Source organism: Rutidosis leptorrhynchoides, chromosome 4 (genome assembly GCF_046630445.1).
Source record: "Rutidosis leptorrhynchoides isolate AG116_Rl617_1_P2 chromosome 4, CSIRO_AGI_Rlap_v1, whole genome shotgun sequence".
NCBI lineage: Eukaryota > Viridiplantae > Streptophyta > Magnoliopsida > Asterales > Asteraceae > Rutidosis > Rutidosis leptorrhynchoides.
Window position 1 is genome coordinate 250,631,917 of NC_092336.1, and position 11,244 is coordinate 250,643,160.

Sequence of the window (11,244 nt, forward strand, 5' to 3'; positions counted from 1 at the left end):
TTCCATTCTCAATGAATCTGGTAATTTGTCAAATCAAATCGTGCTATTATGTTCCTTCTTATTTAGAACATTAACAATGTTCATTCTGAAACTTATATCTGCGAATTCTGGACCATTACAAGAGATTGCCAAATCGCCAGAAGAAGAAATAGAGGGACAAAGCTCTGAAATAGAAATTGGAGTATAAATCGCAGCAAATAGGAGGGAGTATTAACTGTGGATGTTAATGATTATAGGAAACAGAAATGGGGACACTGAAATATAAGGGGAGATATAAAGCCCGATAAAAACGCATAAATTACAAACCGTGTATATCAATGTTTATCGCAACATAAAGACACGGGAGAATTAAAAGCACTATAACCCCAAGAGCAAAGTAGAAGTAAGCAGATTCCTCGGGTGGAAGTTGGAAAAGGAGAATGATTGTTACGATAGTAAGGATAAGGATAAGGATAAGGATAAGGATTAGAACTGGATTAAGCATTTCCACAATCTTTTGGATAAATGAACTAAGAAGAAAAATATAGAAATGGTGAGAATAATGGAACGGAAGAGCTTAATTTATAATGGAAATATCAGACAGAGAAATCGAGGCAGATCACCGTATTTAATTATAGATATCTTAATCTCCTAATTCGCCGAAGAATCAAATCTTTTAGATTTCGAAGATTTTCTTTAAATCCCTTGGATTCCGGAATTCAACCCCGACCCTATCAAAAGTTAAGACAAATCTTTATCCTTTCATTTCACTATTTTGTGATAGCTTCATTCGTACTCTTTGAATAATCGAATTATTTTATCTGTGTTATTCAATAATGATAAAACTCTATTTATCAGCTCATATTCGTCAGGAAAACATATTTATTGTTAGCCATGACGAGCTCACTCAAATTTCGGGACGAAATTTCTTTAACGGGTAGGTACTGTGATGACCCGAGAATTTCCGACTAAATTTAAACTTAATCTCTATATGAATTCGACACGATAAGCAAAGTCTGTAATGTTAAGTCTCAAAATTTTTGAACTGTTTTCATATATGCAATTTACCCCTCGACTGTTCCCGACGATTCACGAACTATTATTGTTAATAAACAATGTATATATATAGATATATATTTACATATATACAAACATCAATATAAGTATATATAATGTGAATTAATGAAATACAATTTAACCATTCGAATTAAAATTGTAAGATAATATATAAAATAACTATGATGTTATTAAAATGAATCCACATATAAATATATAAGATTTTTATACATAATTAATATATGTATAATGTATATGTATTAAAATGTATAAGAACTTAATACTCAATATAAGTTATTACATAATAGATACTATATAGTTATATTATTTAATCAATAAGATGTAATACCAATATAATAAATTTAATTATAAATATAGTTGTTAAAATAATATTATTAGTAATATCAAAACTAGTGTTATTAACATTATTATTTTAGATATATAATCTATAGATATGATTTTGAGATATATAAATTCTTGTAGTATTATTAGTATGCATATTATTATTCTCATCAATAATATTGATATTGTTATAACTAATATCATTATTAGTATCATTATGGTTAGTATTATTATTGTTATTATTAATATTATTGTATTAAGTTTAATATTTATATTATTATTATTATTATTATTATTATTATTATTATTATTATTATTATTATTATTATTATTATTATTATAATTATTATTAATATATTTAGTAATTATTAAAATTTGTTAATTATAAAAATTTATCAGATAAATGACAAAAGCTGTTGCCTTTCGCTATCTGTTTTATTTTTTATTTCATTTTTTTGTTTACATCTTCTGCTCGATGAATACTCTGGTCGACCACTCATAAATACAAAACAATCCTTGTGAATTATTACTACTTTATCAATTAATCACAAGCTCAGAATATATGATCAACTTATTAATAGCTGTAGAAGAAAAGCAAAACAGACAAAATGCTCGACACCTCTGTATGAGTTCATTTTTCCAAAACTTTGATTTCGGGTGAAATTGCAAAATGTAATAATGAGGATATGTTATGAATCTTGTATTCAATCTATCTGTAAGTTTTCGCGTCCCAATTCTTTGTATTAATGTTGAATTTCGAAGTCAAAGTTTAAATTCAAAAAGTCAAAGTTTTTGTTCATCATGAAATTCGAATTCTAGTTGAGGTTTTTAGATCAATTAACGATTCATAAAGTTTCTAGGATGTATTTACTATATAATTCATATTATAATTTTAGTCTAAAACATTCCTAATTTCTTAATCAATAATTGAGTTAGTGTTCTTGAACTAAGAAAAGTCAATTGCTCGGTTTCGAATTAATTTTCAAATTCTAAAAATGCAAATGTGTTAGGAATCTCTCAGTGAATCTTTCTGAAAAGTTTCAGCTTTCAATTCCTCAAAACGATTTCGAATTTAGGAGTCAAACTTTTAAAAATCAAAAGTCAAACTTTGTTCTAAGATCAAATTAAAAAGTTTTATGATGATTCAAGTTAAATGGATGATTTTAATAGTTTCTATTATTAATTTACAAACTATTTCATGTTATTACCATATATGTTTACTTGATTAAAATCGAAAATGCAAAAAAAAAAAAAAAAAAAAAAATTTGGAGACAGTCGAACAGCAGCGGCTCCAGCATATATTTTTTTTATTTTTTTTCTTTTTTTTTCTTTCTAAAGTAATAAAATTAGCTGATGTTAAATGTTATAATTAATTGTTGTATAAAAATAAAAATCGATGTAGTGTTTGGGAACTAGCTTTTAGTCGATTAAATATTGTGAAGAAGATGCAACAGTGAGTTCGGATCATATATTCTAACAGTTAGAATAATTCAGAAAAATAAGGAGCAGAGGAATGGTTTGAGGGTTGGTCGCTGAGCGGGAGGTCACGGGTTCAAGCCTCGTCCGTGTCAATATTTTTAGGGAAAAGCTATTAAGGTAGTTTCACTTATTATTATTATTATCATTATTGTTATTATTATTAGTATTAATTATAACTTTTATTATTGTTATTATTTTTAATACAAGTATTAAGTATCATTTATGGTTAATGTGATTATAGTTACAATTAGGACTTTTATTATATTTAGTATCGATATCATTATCATTATTGTAGTTATTATTATTATTTTTGTTATTATTATTGTTAGTACTAATTATTATTGTTATAATTATTATTATTACTAAAGTTATTATAATTACTTAGTATTATCATTAGTATTAAGTATTAGGATTATTATTATTATTATTATTATTATTATTATTATTATTATTATTATTATTATTATTATTATTATTATTATTATTATTATTATTATTATTATTATTATTATTATTATTATTATTATTATTATTATTATTATTATTATTATTAGGAGCATAAAAGAAGATATCATTATAAACATTATAATTAGTGAAAAAATAATGCAACTTGTTATTATCTTTGTAAATATTAATAATTGTACCATTTTTAGTAATATTATTATTATTATGAATATGTTTAGGATTATTATTATTGTTATTATAAAACAATACAAGTTATTACTACTCTCACTAATATTAGTATAAATATCATTTTCGTCATTATTAGTTTTACTATTATTATTATTATTATTAACATAAGTATCAATTTTAACAATATCGTTATTAATGTATTATCAATATTAAGAAGGTTATTATTATTAATAAATCATTATTACCAAAACTAACATTTTCATTACAAATAAATATTTTGTACCTAAAATATACTTAATACATATATTATAATCATATTAATAGTTTATATATCACATATCAAATATAATAACATTATCTATATAAATACTTATATATATATATAACGAATTAAGAACATTTTCATATAATACTAACTATATATATATAGAGATATATTAATAACCAAATATATAAATATTAAACATTTTAAATATATATACAAACTAAATAAGTATAATATATAATTCAAGGTATAATATATAAACTTGTTCGAATACGTTTATACATTTTAATATATATACAAATGATACAGGTTCGTGAATCCGAGGCCAACCCTGCATTGTTCATTGATGTCATATGTATTTTACTACAAAATACATTAGGTGAGTTTCATTTACCTTTTTACCCTTTATAATTTTAGGCTGAGAATACATGCGCAACTTTTTATAACTGTTTTACGAAATAGACACAAGTAATTGAAACTACATTATATGGTTGAATGATCAAAATCGAATATGCCCCTTTATAGTCTGGTAATCTAAGAATTAGGGAACAGACACCCTAATTGACGCGAACTCTAAAGATAGATCTATCGGGTCCAACAAGCCCCATCCAAAGCACCGGATGCTTTAGTACTTCGAAATTTATATCATGTCCGAAGGAGGATCCCGGAATGATGGTTACCAGGTGTTCAATCCATATGAATGATATTTTTGTCTCTATGCATGAGACGTATATTTATAAGAAATGGAAATATGAAATCTTGTGGTCTATTAAAACTGTGAAATGATTATTTATGTTAAACTAATGAACTCACCAACCTTTTGGTTGACACTTTAAAGCATGTTTATTCTCAGGTATGAAAGAAATCTTCCGCTATGTAATTGCTCACTTTAAAGATATTACTTGGAGTCATTCATGACATATTTCAAAAGACATTGCATTATAGTCGTTGAGTTCATCAAGATTATTATTAAGTTAATTATAGATAGATATATTATGAAATGATATGCATGCTGTCAGCCTTAGATGTAATGAAAGATTATCTTTTTAAAAACGAATGCAATGTTTGTAAAATGTATCATATAGAGGTCAAGTACCTCGCGATGTAATCAACTGTTGTGAATCGTTTATAATTGATATGGACTTCGTCTGGATGGATTAGGACAGGTCCTTTCAATGACACAAACATATGCCGCGATCTGGTTGAATTAATTGCAGAAGCAACAATGCAAGGCAAATTGAATCACTTGTTAATTGATAAAACAACAAGTTCTACAGATGCAATGATTGCGCCATGTTTGAATAACACACCTAAGACGCCAAATGTCAGCGCAACTTTTCAACAAGAGCGAAAGGCTCCCGCTTTCAAAATTTTGGGTGCAAAAGTTGTTGGAAAGAAGGAAAATTTGCAGGAAATTAAAGTGATTAATATGGTGCAAATAAACAATGTCGCGCAGAAAAGAAAAGCTGGCGAGATTCTTGAGAAATGGCAATTTGCGCCAATAACTTTTCCACCAGTACAACATTGCGGATGGTCAGATGAGCCTATAATCATCTCATGTAAAATTGCGGATTCAACAATTCTTAGCAGGAAAGTGCATATTGACACTGAAAGCAGTGTTGATGTCATGTATGAGCAATGTTTCAATAAATTGCGAGACGACATTAAATCAAAACTGCTACCAACCGCAGTATCGCTCTCTGGATTTTCGGGCAAAGCAACATGGCCTTTGGGGCAACTGGAATTAGATGTTGAATTAACTGATGAGGTGGACGCACAAAGGGCGCGAAAGGTGACTTTAAATTTATATGTTATGCGGTCCACTTCACGTTTTAATATCCTACTAGAACGCACTGCGCTATGTAATTTGGGTGTTATTTCATCCACAATTCATGGAATGGTTAAGTTTGCAACATGCATAGGAATAGCGACAGTGACATCTGCAGAAAGCGAGCCAATTTGTGCGTTAATCACTGCACAGGAAAATGTGGGTATTGAAGGTCATGGGGTTGTGACCAACTGCATTTTTCTAAAGCAAAGTGATGATAGCTCAAGTGAGAATGTAAACCAACAAATAATGGCAATTGAGCATACCATGCGTAATACGGTTAACTATGCTAAAAATGTGCCAAGTGTAGATGGCAATAACAGTTTAACAGCGACAACTTTTATGTGTATGATACATGCTACTGCAGAAAGATTGCGCAGATTTAAAAGGATCATTTGCATGGTCAGGCATGAATTGAAAATTGATGAGTAACAATGGCAAGGTTTCGCACTTCATTGCAGTATACGTAAAAACAATTGCAGCATTATTGCAGAAAGGAAAATTGTGAAAAAATTTGAAAAATTGTTGCCCTATGCGAAGGGTATTTGTATGATTTTTTTTCATGCTTGGTGTAAGGATTTTGTGCTTAAGGCACGTACGTATAATAAGGAAATTGTTTGGCAAACATTATTGCGTATTACTTTCATAATAAACTCTGCATATTAAAGTGTCGTAGTAGTAATATAGCGATGGAAAAGCCCACTAAAATTGGAACAAGTATTTAATTAAGTGTTTGCGAAATGATGGGAACTTATATATATATTAAATTCCTAAGTTGTGAACTTGCCCAACTTAGATGCTTCGCAATGACACAGTTAGCGTATTTTAAACGCAATATTTTTCCCAAGGATCGTTTCGGCGGACTTGAAAGATTCGCAAGGTATATTGATAATTATACAAGTAAGAGATTGTTTCGCTAAAGTAAATCTTTATTATGTGCACAATAATAAATGATTGAAAATGCAAAAGACAAGTCTAGCGATTGTGAATATTAAATGGAACTAAGCACTATATAAATATAACAGTTGCAACTAAAATTTACAAAAGGGGGAACTTTATTCAATAATACGCAAAAGAATTGCGTCAAAAAGATTGTTAGAAAAATAAGCGCGTATACATGCGCAGATAACAGCACAAAACAACAGAAAAGTTTACAATTTCAATTTTATAATATCTTCTGCTTTTATGTCTTCTCTGCGACTAGCTTCTGATAGTGCAGGAATGTCAATCTTCTCAATATCTGCTGCGCATTCCTTATATTCTTCACGGGCATCCTCTAGTGAGCATATTTCGTCTTGCACCTCTTTAGGCAATGGTGTAGCAAGATTTGTAACTTTAAGCAGCAGCTCTAAAAACTCGCATTTTGAAACAATGTTTGAAGCCTGTTGATAGTTGTGAAATTTGTCAGTAACAGGCGCCGAATCCATGATTTTTTGGCTTAGCTCAGGCAGATCCTTGACTAGCTTGATAAATTGCTCTTCTGCTTGCTTAGTTTCCTCGGATGGTTAAGGAATAGCGGCAGAAAGTAGCGCATTAGCCTCTTGAGTTTCTTTTAGTGCGGTTTGAGACTTTTCAGGATTCCAAGCTAGTTGTGCCTTATCTTGCTCAAGTTGGCAAATTTAAGAGCGTAAAACATCATTAGTTGCCTTTTCAGCGCCAAGTGCTGCTAGGGTAGCTTCGCGGCGTCTAACGCCATCAACCATTGAACAAACAAAATTAAAGCAATTTTGAATGCTTGTATTTTCTGCAGCAAGGTTATTAAGTCTTCGATATTCATTTTGAAAATCTTGCGGTATTGCATCTTGTAAATGCTTGAGCTGATCTGCAGCTGCATCATCGCTAACATTTAAACTTGCCATAAAAGTATCAATATGAATTGATTTGATAGGATTAAATGGCTAACAAAAGATGTTTTGAAATTATGGGTCACTGAATTCTTCATCTGGAAGATCATGGCTAATGAACGCTTCCTCTGTGGTTTCTTCTGTAATTGCTGTTAGATCAACAGGATCTGCTGCAATATAATGAACAAAATCAATTGATATAAAAGTAAAATATCAAATATAATAGCGTGCATATATGACGTGAAAAAGAAACATACTTTGATTCTTGCCTTTGCCTGAAACTTCCTCTTAAATTAGAGTAATGCGTGGAAATTTGCGCCTACTTTCTTGCACAGAGGGGGCACTTGTGCTGCTGCTCTTTTGCTTGCCTTCTGAAATAGTTAACGAATTTAGAACTGGTTCTTCAACAGAAACAATAGTACTGCTGCATTCTTTAGGGCGACAGATGGCCTTGCAGCAAGAAGCATCCTCTAGTACCATTAGATCAGAAAGAAAGATCTCTGCAAAAAGTAAAATGCATTAATATATAATGCGCAAAAAAGTACATAAGTGTTGTGCAAAGATAATACCATTATATTATACCTCTATTGGTTGCATCATGGAGAGTAACATTATAATTACTCCATGGCCAATATGTGGATATTCGCCCTAAGTACAGTGAAATATGGTTGTATTGGCGAACTACCAAATGTACATTTTTAACTTCGACCAATAATTCTTTGTCGATCTGATCAAGATCATTGCGTTCATGTGCGCTCTGATTCAGCTCCATTGTCCAGCAAAGTAAATTTTTATATCCGCGGATTGCTTCAGCTTTCATGAAGAAGAATGATCTACGCCAGTTACCAATAGACGCTTTGGGAGTTGTAATAACTCCATAACGTGACTTGAATGTAAACCATCCGCGGTCAGATGGTATGATGGTATTAAAATTGCGAAACACTTCAATTAAAGGTTGTTTGTTGATCTCCCTGCAATACATTTCAAATAAAAATTTTTTAGCAACAGCGTATGGATGTAATTGCGCGATGGCGATGTTGTATGAATTGCAGATGCCTAAAAAGAAGTCAGTTGGCAGAAATCTCAGATTTCCTTGATACATTGATGTTTCATAGACAGTAATCATCCCTTTGGGAGAATTTTTAGCTCTCTCATTTTGAGCAGGAGCAATGGGTGTAAACTGATCCAATAATGGATAGTTGATTTTTAATTGCTCAATCTTCTTATTAGTCATGTATGATGAAAACTTATCTGTAGATACGGCGGAAGAAGACTGAGGAGTAGATGGAGATGCCATATTGAATGTATAAAAGATTTAAAATTAAAGTGAGTAAGGAGATAATGAAGGAAGAAAGTGAATGATAATCGTCAGAAAGTTGCAAGTATTGATCTGCGTGGTTAATCCTTTAATAGAAAGATAGATGAATGCGAATGAGTAAAGTGAAATTGAATTGCAATTGATCCTATTTATAGTGGTAGTTGAGGGGATCAAGGTTATTCGCAATGATTATAACCAACGGCTATAATTTAGCAGCAATCTATCAACGGCTAGAAAAGAGCCGTTAGACAATCCTGATGGGACACGCACAGCTTGTCAGACGCAATATAATATGCTATATGCATAATGGAATAAAATTTGCAGACTGTTAGAGAAGTGCATTTTTAACCACATTTTTTTAGAGTTTATTATGTTATATTTTTTACGTAAATATAACACAATAAACTGGGGGGGACTTGATCATATATATAGGCATATATATGTATATTTTAAGTGCAAAAGGCAACTCAAATATAAAAGCATACAGAACCACATAGATAGCAAAGTAATTGTGCGCTGAGTTTAAACACTGCGGAACCATGCGCAAAGAATATCTGCGAATGTGTCCCGTGCAATTACTGCGGATATGTCGGTGCTGCGCGGTTATCAACTCCGCGGAAATCCGATGTGAAGACCCGTCCTAATCCATCCGGACGAAGTCCATATTGATTATAAACGATTCACAACAGTTGATTACATCGCGAGGTACTTGACCTCTATATGATACATTTTACAAACATTGCATTCGTTTTTGAAAAGACAAACTTTCATTACATCGAAAGTTGACAGGCATGCATACCATTTCATAATATATCCAACTATAATTGACTTGATAATAATCTTGATGAACTCGACGACTCGAATGCAACGTCTTTTGAAATATGCCATGAATGACTCCAAGTAATATCTATAAAATGAGCAAATACACAGCGGAAGATTTCTTTCGTACATGAGAATAAACATGCTTTAAAGTGTCAACCAAAAGGTTGGCGAGTTCATTAGTTTAACTTAAACAATCGTTTCCATCATTTTAATAGACCACAAGATTTCAGATTTCCATTTCTCATAAACATACGTCCCATGCATAGAGACAAAAATATCATTCATATGGATTGAACACCTGGTAACCGACATTAACAATATGTATATATAAGAATATCCCCATCATTCCGGGATCCTCCTTCGGACATGATATAAATTTCGAAGTACTAAAACATCCGGTACTTTGGATGGGGCTTGTTGGGCCCGATAGATCTATCTTTAGGATTCGCGTCAATTAGGGTGTCTGTTCACTAAATCTTAGATTACCAGACTTAATAAAAAGGGGCATATTCGACTTCGATAATCCAACCATAGAATGTAGTTTCACGTACTTGTGTCAATTTCGTAAAACAGTTATAAAAGTTGCGCATGTATTCTCAGCCCAAAAATATAAAGGGTAAAAAGACAAATGAAACTCACGATACTGTATTTTGTAGTAAAAATACATATGACGTCATTGAACAATGCAGGGTTGGCCTCGGATTCACGAACCTATATCAATTGTGTATATATTAATACGTATAATGTAAGTTACAAAATTTCATTTATTAATATGTATTATTTATATATTATAGTTTTGTAGAATTTATTCTAACCTTTATTTTAAAACGTATACTTATATTATATTTTAAGTTATATTTTCTATATATATATATATATATCTATTTTATGTATATATATCTATAATGATTTATGTTTATATAAATAGTGAAATTAATATATTTATATACATATATTTGTGGTTAGTATTGTATTTATGAAATTTTATTAGTTTGTTATGTGAATTATTAATACAATCATAGTATATACCATAAGTATATATATAGTGTACAAAAGATTTATTTGTTAAAATAATAATTTAGATAATAATGATTTACTAATAATAATAATAATTTTATTAATAATGATAATACTAATAGCAAAAAAAATGAAAATGATAACTGTTAATGATACTAATAATAATAACTCTAAAATAATATTAATACTAATACCATACTTATGTTAATAATAAGGGTTCTAATATTTATAAAATGATAAATGATAATCATAATAATACTAATAAATATTAATGATGATACTGATAAATATGATATTATTAATTGTAAATGTACTGATGATACTATTATTTATAAACCGGTACAAATTCTAATATTGATGATAATAATATATTTTTATTTCCTTCATAATAATAATAATGATAATCATAATCATAATCCTAATGATGATAAAATACTAAAATGATAAGTTTATTACTAATAATAATATTATTAATACCTATCATAATAATAATAGTAATGTCTATAATACTTTCAAATATGATAACAAGTATGATACTAATAATAACAATAACAATAACAATCAAAACAATCACAATAATAATAATAATACTAATAATAATTAATATATAATAACAATAATAAAATTAGAAAAGAAAACTACCTCACATGAAAAGAGTTTC